The following is an 8,043-nucleotide window of genomic DNA, read 5'->3' on the forward strand; positions in this document are numbered from 1 at the left end:
ATATCTCATTTTTGTGTTACATTTACATTTTACAGTTTTTTGTTCATTATTCGTTGTCTTGTGTGTTTGTCACTGATGGATAAAGCAGCTTGAGTTGTTCGATGGCTTAAACAAATATCATGATGTACAGTGATGCTTAAGCATCTATCTGTGTGGAGTTTGCATCTTCTCCCCGTGTTTGCGTGGGTTCTCTGTGGGTACTCCGGCTTCCTCCACAGTCCAAAGTCATGCAGTTAGTGGGGATAGGTTCATTGGAAACTCTAAATTGCCCACAGGCCTCTCACCCTAAGACAGCTGGGATAGCGCCCCACGATCCTGAAAAAGGATAAGGGGAAGAGGATGGGTGGATGGGTGGATGGATGGATGGATGGGTGGGTGGATGGATGGGTGCTTAAGCATACAAGAAAAGCGAAAAAATAAAAAATAAAACTCCTTCACGCTAACAGTAATGAAGCAGGTCACATCCTCCTCTCTGATATTCTGGACCAGAGTTGTTGGAGTGCTTTGTGCCTGAGATCACGCTCCCCTGAGTTTCCACTAAGTGTTTCCAGCAGTGCTGACTGATTTGCTGTTTCCTGCCTGCAGACGGTGGAGAATGAAGAAGGCCTGGGTAAGGTCCTGGAGCAGATGGGCGTGCAGAGTGGCCAGAGCATCTCCTTCGAGAACTTCTGGAAGCTGATCAACAACCAGGCCCTTCAGCTGTTCGGCACCATGCACAAAGAGAAAGGCACCAAGTGCACCTGCCTGCTGCAGTGAGCCCTGAAGCCAAAATGCCACCACACCTGAGCCCGGAAACACCACACCTGCCGGGTTTCTCTGTGGAGACCACAGGGGGGCGCTGCAGGGTAACAGTGGGACATGAAGACACAAAAAAAGAAGAGTTCCATCGGTGATATTCAAACTTTGTTCGCATTAAAGACGAGTTAGAGCCTGCAGTCTGTTTTAAACCCACTGAGTATACGGAGGACCAAAGGTGACTTGTTGAAAAACAAACAGGCCAAATGAATAAACACATTTGTAAATGACAACATGTGTTTAGAAATAAATCTAAGGTTTTATAAATGAAAATGATTTACAGAGCTAAGAAGTTCTTGACCAAATACATCGCAAAATATATGTAACACTGAAAAGTAACAAATGAGTAATAATATGTCAACAAAATATTCAAGTAGTAAATTGATAAATGATAATAATAATAATAAAATAATACAACATGATATAGGGAAAACGGATAAAAGGAGAATTATAGTCACTGTTGTGCGTGTATGGAAGTTGAAGCCTGACTCATTCAAACTGATCTTGAATCATAAAATGCTGAAATAATATTTCCAAGGTTCTCTAAAAGTACTAAATGAATTTAAAAATGATGAACAAACAGCATGAAAAAGTGTTTAAAATGAATTAAATTGTGTATTTTTTTCGTTTGTATTTCAAAGTGTTTTATATGAGTTGTTTTTATCAGCTGTATTACTTTATTTTCATGAAGTCAGCTTTGGTCCTCCGTAGGTGGACTGTCACAAGTCGAGCAGAGGGAAAGGTCACCGACATGACTGCACTCTTACAAAAACACAAACATTGAACAAGGATGTTTTTAGCTAATCAATGTCTTTTTTTAATGTAATCCTGGAGTTAACACAGTCTTATAAATTACTTCTCATTTAGACTTCATCTCTTAACTGAAACTGTGACGTTTTGTTTTTAACAGCATTTATATTCACTCTGAATGTTACTAACATGTTTTTATTGACTGTAAACCATCTGATCATCTCAATGTTAATAAACCTGTGACTGCTTTTAGTATAACAAACCTACTGCGGTGTGTCGACTGAATTATTATTTTTCTAGGAATAATTATTTATGAGAAAATCAACGTTGGTGTGTATCGGCTCACTGAGTGGACAGGAAGGATGGGCCTACATCCTCAGTGGTGGAGGGGTTGGAGTTTGCTGAGCTTTTATAGGTAGACATGTCCTCTGTGGACACAGCGGGCAGAGGATGACTTATTGCAAAAAAATTGGCTAATTCAACAAAAATGGTGAAAGATGCTTTTATTTATTTATATATGTATTTATTTGTAGTCCACATGCATTAACCAGTCACATCTTTGGTTGCATGTAGTTACTGTCCTCTTCTTCTTTTTGTTCACATGTAAACAAAACTGTAAACACACTGATACCCACTGCTGTGGCGGCCATTACACCCATAGGCTGTAAATAAAAGATGGACGTTGGTGCTGCATCTGAACGTGAAGCTTTGAATCTGGATTCTTTCTACAGGCCAGCAGGGGGCAGCTGGTCTGGTTGGAAGAAATCTGACTGTGTAGAAGTGCAGTCTCTAATTTCAGGTCTTACTAAATGCAACAAAACAAACAAACAAAAACAAAGAATCTTCTGTACATTTCCACACAGTATATTAATAGAGTCTGTAAACAAGCCTCAGTTACCAGGATGCACACTACATCGTCTTTATTCTTGTAGTGCAATGTGAAGGTTTGGCCAGCAGATGGCGCAGGGCTCTAGAGTGCGATTTTTCAATGGTGCAAATAAAAAAAATCTTTGGTCGCACTGGTGCGACCAACTGTTCGGGTAACAAACAACAACAAAAAAAAGTCTCTGCAACTCTCCGTGTGGTCAACAACAGACACACATTATGCCCCTAGCGTGGACTAAACCAATCAGAGATAGTCAGGGGCGGGACCTCTCTGATTGGCCGTGGTCCAGTTGAAAGTGCAGGTGGAAGAGAGAGGTGAGTAGCTTGAATAAAGCGATATCAATTCATTAACGGATTCCACACAAAGACGTAAACACAGGGCGGACCCGACGCATCAGAATCAGCTTTGTCTTTCTCGGCTTTCTCACCCCACGGCCCGAACACGGACACGCCGTCGGAGCTTAGCGATTCTGATGCGTCGGGTCCGCGCTGTGTTTCCGTCTTTTTGCGCTGATTCTGAGCTGCAGGTTTTGTCTCTCCAACCAAAATTCAGCAGCAAAAGAAGCAGCAAACTACGCTTCACATTTGATCAATATCATCATGAATTCCCTCTGACTTTTGCTGTTTTGCTTCCACCACGATAAAAATCACACTTCATGCACAGCTCTCTCTCTCTCTCTCTCTCTCTCTCTCTGTACTTCAAGAACAGTTTCCCGTCTCAAATCTCTGTTTTCTGCATTATCCATTGGCTTATTACCCACCAGTCTACCGTTGTTTACAGCGCTGTCGGCCGCTGTCTTTTTCTTTTCTTTTTCTTTTTTCACTTAAATGACCTCGGACAAGAAAGCCTAATTTCTGCTGTTCAATACTGAAGAAATTTAAACTTCTTAAAATTATGCAAAATTGCAGAATATTGCAGAATATTTTAAGGTTATCTGCTATAAACGCCAGACCAGGAAAATCTCCTTCATGTTTTTCTGTGTTTTATTCTCAGTTACTTTGACACAAAGGCATCTGCTGTGATGTTCACAATTCTGATGAAGTCTCATGTGTATCAGTACTGATAAATGATCAGAATTATAATATTTCTGACTGTCTGAGGCTAAATTGAATCGAATCAGGACTTTGAGAACTGGAATCGAATGGATTATAGAAATCAGTGATGATACCCAGCCCTAGTGAGCAGCCTAGGCCTGACAGAAGTGGATGTAGCTGTGGGTAATAAGAAAAGATGAAAAGAACTATTGATAACTTTTGTGTTAAGTTAAGGACTGATCCGTCTGAAATTCATAGCCAGCTCTGACACGGTGCCATCAATCTTTGAATGCTGAAAAGCAGCAGTGTATCCAGGAAACACATTATATGCTGCAATAAATGCACTGCCCAAGTGTCCCCTCTCCCCACTGCCTTTCAGCAGCAGCAAACAGGTCGTCAGAGGAGCCAAGATGATGATTAAGTTTAACATTTTCTACAATATTGATGAAGCAATTTAAGCACATGATGCGGTTGAAAAATTTGAGTGCGCCTAACTTTTTTACGTTAGGCGCACCGGCACAAAAGTTAGTCTAGAGCCCTGTGGCATCATGCGTGGTTTTAAACTGTGACTGTGGAGGTGAGACGTTGGACTTTTGAATGGTCAGTCACACATTTTCAGTAACAACGATGAAGTCCTGAAGTAAAACTCCATCATTACCACTCAGACTTTTTCGACTGAATAACAAAAATGTTATTGTCCAACAAAACAAGCATTTTTTAAAGATAAAAAAGAGTCAAATCAACCTGTGAACATCAGCCATTAAAAATCAGCTGATCAGTCACTTCCTGGTGGGCAGACTAAACCGACACAGAGTCATAGCTCCCAACTTTGGGACAGCTTTCCTCAGCCCATCATTTACTTTATTTTATTCTCATGAAAGCCCCTCCTGGTAAAAGAGAAAATATCTAAAACAATACAATTATTCAAAACACATGATCATTATGAAAAGGAAAAATAAAGACATGCATCTGTAAACACATCAGCCATGTCCATGTCAGGGCCGCTCAGTCTGCAGTTTGTCTTAAACGACTGCTGAAAACTCATTTTATAGATTAGCTTGAATCTGTTTCCTGTTGTTTTTGGCTTTTGTTCCTCTAATGTGTGTGTGTGTGTGTAAGTGTGTGTGCAGCAGTGAATGCACCGCTGTGTGGACAGGTACTCTGGTCTTAATGTGGAGTTTTATCAGACTGTGAAACACTTTGTGTTTTAAAACAGAAAATATTTGATCTGAATTTATTTTGAAAATCACCGTCACACAGCTGTCTCGTCGCTTTCACAGATTTTTCTGTGAACAGATGAGCAGCAGAAGTTTTCAGCATTTTACATTCAGATGTTTCATAAACTGTTGGATTGTCTGTCTGGGATTTCATAGCCAGTCATGTGACTGCTGTCCTGCCAATCAGCTTCACTGTATGTGAGACGTCTTATTTTTTAGCATTAAACTTCATGTTGTCTCAGCCTTTATGATGTGTGTTACTGGCATCAAATTCAAAATAAGAGCATAAAAATGAAGCAACTGAAAGTTCTGACAGGGACAATAAAATATGAATAGACTTTATTGAATAGAGTTTACAATGAAGATGGATGCAGAGCCATCACTGTAGTTTACAGAGTCAAACATCAGCAGAGACATTTCTGAGACTTTTACAGAAAAATGTATATTTAATATCATAATAGAGAGCATAAATGCCCCATTCACTGACATATACGGCATATCTACTGTTATATTGCTGGGTGCTCATTTGAAATATGATGTATGAAGTCAAAAAGCTCAGACATCAGGCTGCTCTGAACACTCAGGTTCACTTTGTTCTCCGCTTGAACTTTCATATGTAGAGACAGGATATCATGAACATTTATATCTGAGACACAGAAGAAACAAAGAGGCATAAAACAGCTCATCAGACACTCTGTGATCTGAGCTTAGGATAAAGAAGGATTATTTCCAACTGTCAGTCATGCAAAGCTACGCTGCTACAGTCCAGCAGTCAGAGTACAGAGACGGAAATAAGTTGAATTACACAACAGATCATCTGAGGAACATCAGCCAATAACGTTCAGACTAAACCGACCCACAGTCTTCCTCCTCACTGTCACCGGCTGTCTCCTCCTCTCTGTGGAAAATCTTCCCATCAGGCTGCGTCCTCCACCTCAGCTTCACCTCCTCTCTGATCCCTTGCTCCACCAGCTTCTCCCTCACCTGAAACACAGTTTTCACACATTAACAGAAGCTCCTCATTAATCAGCCGTTGTTTCCGTAGTGAGCAGAAAACGTTGTTCCTGCTGTTTCTGGGGGAAATGAACTAAATGAACTGGCTGGGGATGAAACTGAAGTTTGGAATTAGGCCTCATTGCCTGTCATTGGTTCACTTCATTAAACGAGCCCCGTATCTCTGCAGCTGTGTGCTGTCACGTGTCCCTGAACCTGCACAGACTCACTGCTCTCTATCATTTCACAGTAGTTATAGCGCTCTGTTCCTTGTATCAGGGGCCGTGTGACCTCTGACCTGCTGCAGGATGGATTCTTGCACTGTGGGGTCGTTCAGGTCTGCAGATCCCGCCCTCAGCTGAACCTTCACTGACCTCGAGGCTGAAGGTTTGACATCTGCAGAGAAAGAAAAGGCCGATGAGCCCAGGAGGACCAGACTGTGCAGAAACACAGAGGACAGACTCACCTCTGGAGCAGAGGAAGGGGCGTTGGTCACCACAGTTATGACTGTTGAAGGAGCCCGTTGATCCGTCTATTGTGGCACAGTTTACAGTCTCGTAAGGCATCCCGGGCCCCCACGGCAGGTTGGAGGCTGTGCTCGAGTTAGACCACATCCAGTTTCTGTACAGTCCAATCCAGGCCTGACTAGAAGGTGGAAACATAGAAGCGACCTGGCTGTTGTCCTGCGAGTTGGTCATGGTGCTCAGGTCTGTGTACTTCTGTCTGCAGTAAGACTGAGCATCAGACCAGGTCGTCAAGTTCTTCACCAGGATGTGACTGTTATTCGCAGCTGAAACAAACGATCAGACAGATTCAAACCTGCAGCTAAAATGTTCAGTTTGTCAAACCCTGGTACCAAAGTCTGAAACACTCACCGTCATAGCAGACAATGTAATAAACATCTGAGCACGGTCTTGTGAACCATGATCCAGATCCAGCTATTGTCACACACCCATAACCCCCTGGCTCTAACTGGGACCACGAATTAAACCAGGATGACTGAACTGGACCAGTTTGAGACCAGCTCCAGCTATTGGAGAGTCCAATCCACGCCTCTGTGCTCCCCACACTGTTCTGGGCTTCCTGGATGAGAGCTGAGCTGTTAACGATGGCGAGGTCAGTGGACGCATTTTTGCAGTATTGCTGAGCATCGTTCCAGGACTTCTGCAGGTCAACCAGGTGGAGCTGTCTGACTAACTGATCAGACTGAAGATGGCAGACCATCACGTAACCTGAGAGGACACGAGTCAGTCAGCGCGGTCACAGACTCACCTCAGCTCGACTATTTTAGTCATCAGGAGAATAAATTCTTTACATACTACCACAACGCAAATGTTCTGTTGACATCTTTAAAGACATCTTAATATATGTGTCCTTCAAAGGATGTGTAACTCGTGTAGTGGTTAAAATGTGTTTTACAATGCCTGTGGACACCTACACACTGGTTTCCTGCTCCAGGGCAAAACTCTCACATCAGGTTAAAAAGCTGCTTTAACAGTGTTAAGTTTGTCTTTCACTCTGGCCTTATTGCACATGTATTTGGATGATTTTTCCTCCTCAGTGTGCAGAATGAAGGAAAACAACGTGTTAGTGGTCGAGGCTGAACAACACGTGCAAAAAAGCAGTCAGGATCTTTTTCAGCGAGCTGACGGGTTTGCAGCGTTTCAGGCTTTCAGTCAGATTTCTACACAGAAAATAAAATCAAGACGTGTTTTTTTCTCAGCAGTGCACACAAACAGAGCCACGTTCATGCACTCTCTTCCCTCCTTACATGACAAAGATCTTTGGAGATTGTACGAGTGTTTCTGTGACTGCTTGAAGCTCGTTTACAGACACCTTTAAAATAATCCCTATGGAGCAGTTCAGTTTGTGCTTTCTTTGATTTTCTGACATCAAAAGTTTTATTCAAACTATAAATGAGGCGACTGAGATGAGTTTACTGACCTGAGAGCAGCAGCAGGATCAGTCCACACCTCTTCATGACTGAGAGCTGAAAAACTGTGAAGACGTCCTCATGAATCTCATCTGCAGCTGCTCTGTCATTATTAATCATAACACTTAAAGCAGCATCAACACAGAGGCAGATGTGTCTGTCACTCACTCCATTTCTATCCTAATCTAATCATTCAAACAAAACTATCAAACATATTAAACATTTGAAACGTTCAACTTTAAAAAATGCTGTCTTCATTCAATTATCATCATTTTGTTTATTACAATACCAGATAATGAATGTGTGAGATTATCAAATACACCAAATCAAACATATGCATAACATACCCGACACGATGAGACGTCTGTTCAGCTGTGACACAGTCAGAACTCTTCATCTGATATAAATGTCATCCTCGCTCCTCCTCCCACGTCT

The 8,043-nt window shown here is 42.0% G+C and overlaps 1 long non-coding RNA gene across 1 annotated transcript; it reads right to left on the minus strand.

The window, feature by feature from the left end:
• Positions 1 to 5,164: 5,164 nt before the first annotated feature.
• LOC120442508 lies at positions 5,165 to 6,183 on the minus strand. The gene is made up of 3 exons (XR_005614741.1): positions 6,142 to 6,183; positions 5,974 to 6,071; positions 5,165 to 5,666 (listed from the first exon to the last, which is right to left on the minus strand). It is a non-coding gene; the product is annotated as an uncharacterized LOC120442508 (long non-coding RNA).
• Positions 6,184 to 8,043: the final 1,860 nt, after the last annotated feature.

Source organism: Oreochromis aureus, linkage group 11 (assembly GCF_013358895.1).
Source record: "Oreochromis aureus strain Israel breed Guangdong linkage group 11, ZZ_aureus, whole genome shotgun sequence".
Lineage (NCBI taxonomy): Eukaryota > Metazoa > Chordata > Actinopteri > Cichliformes > Cichlidae > Oreochromis > Oreochromis aureus.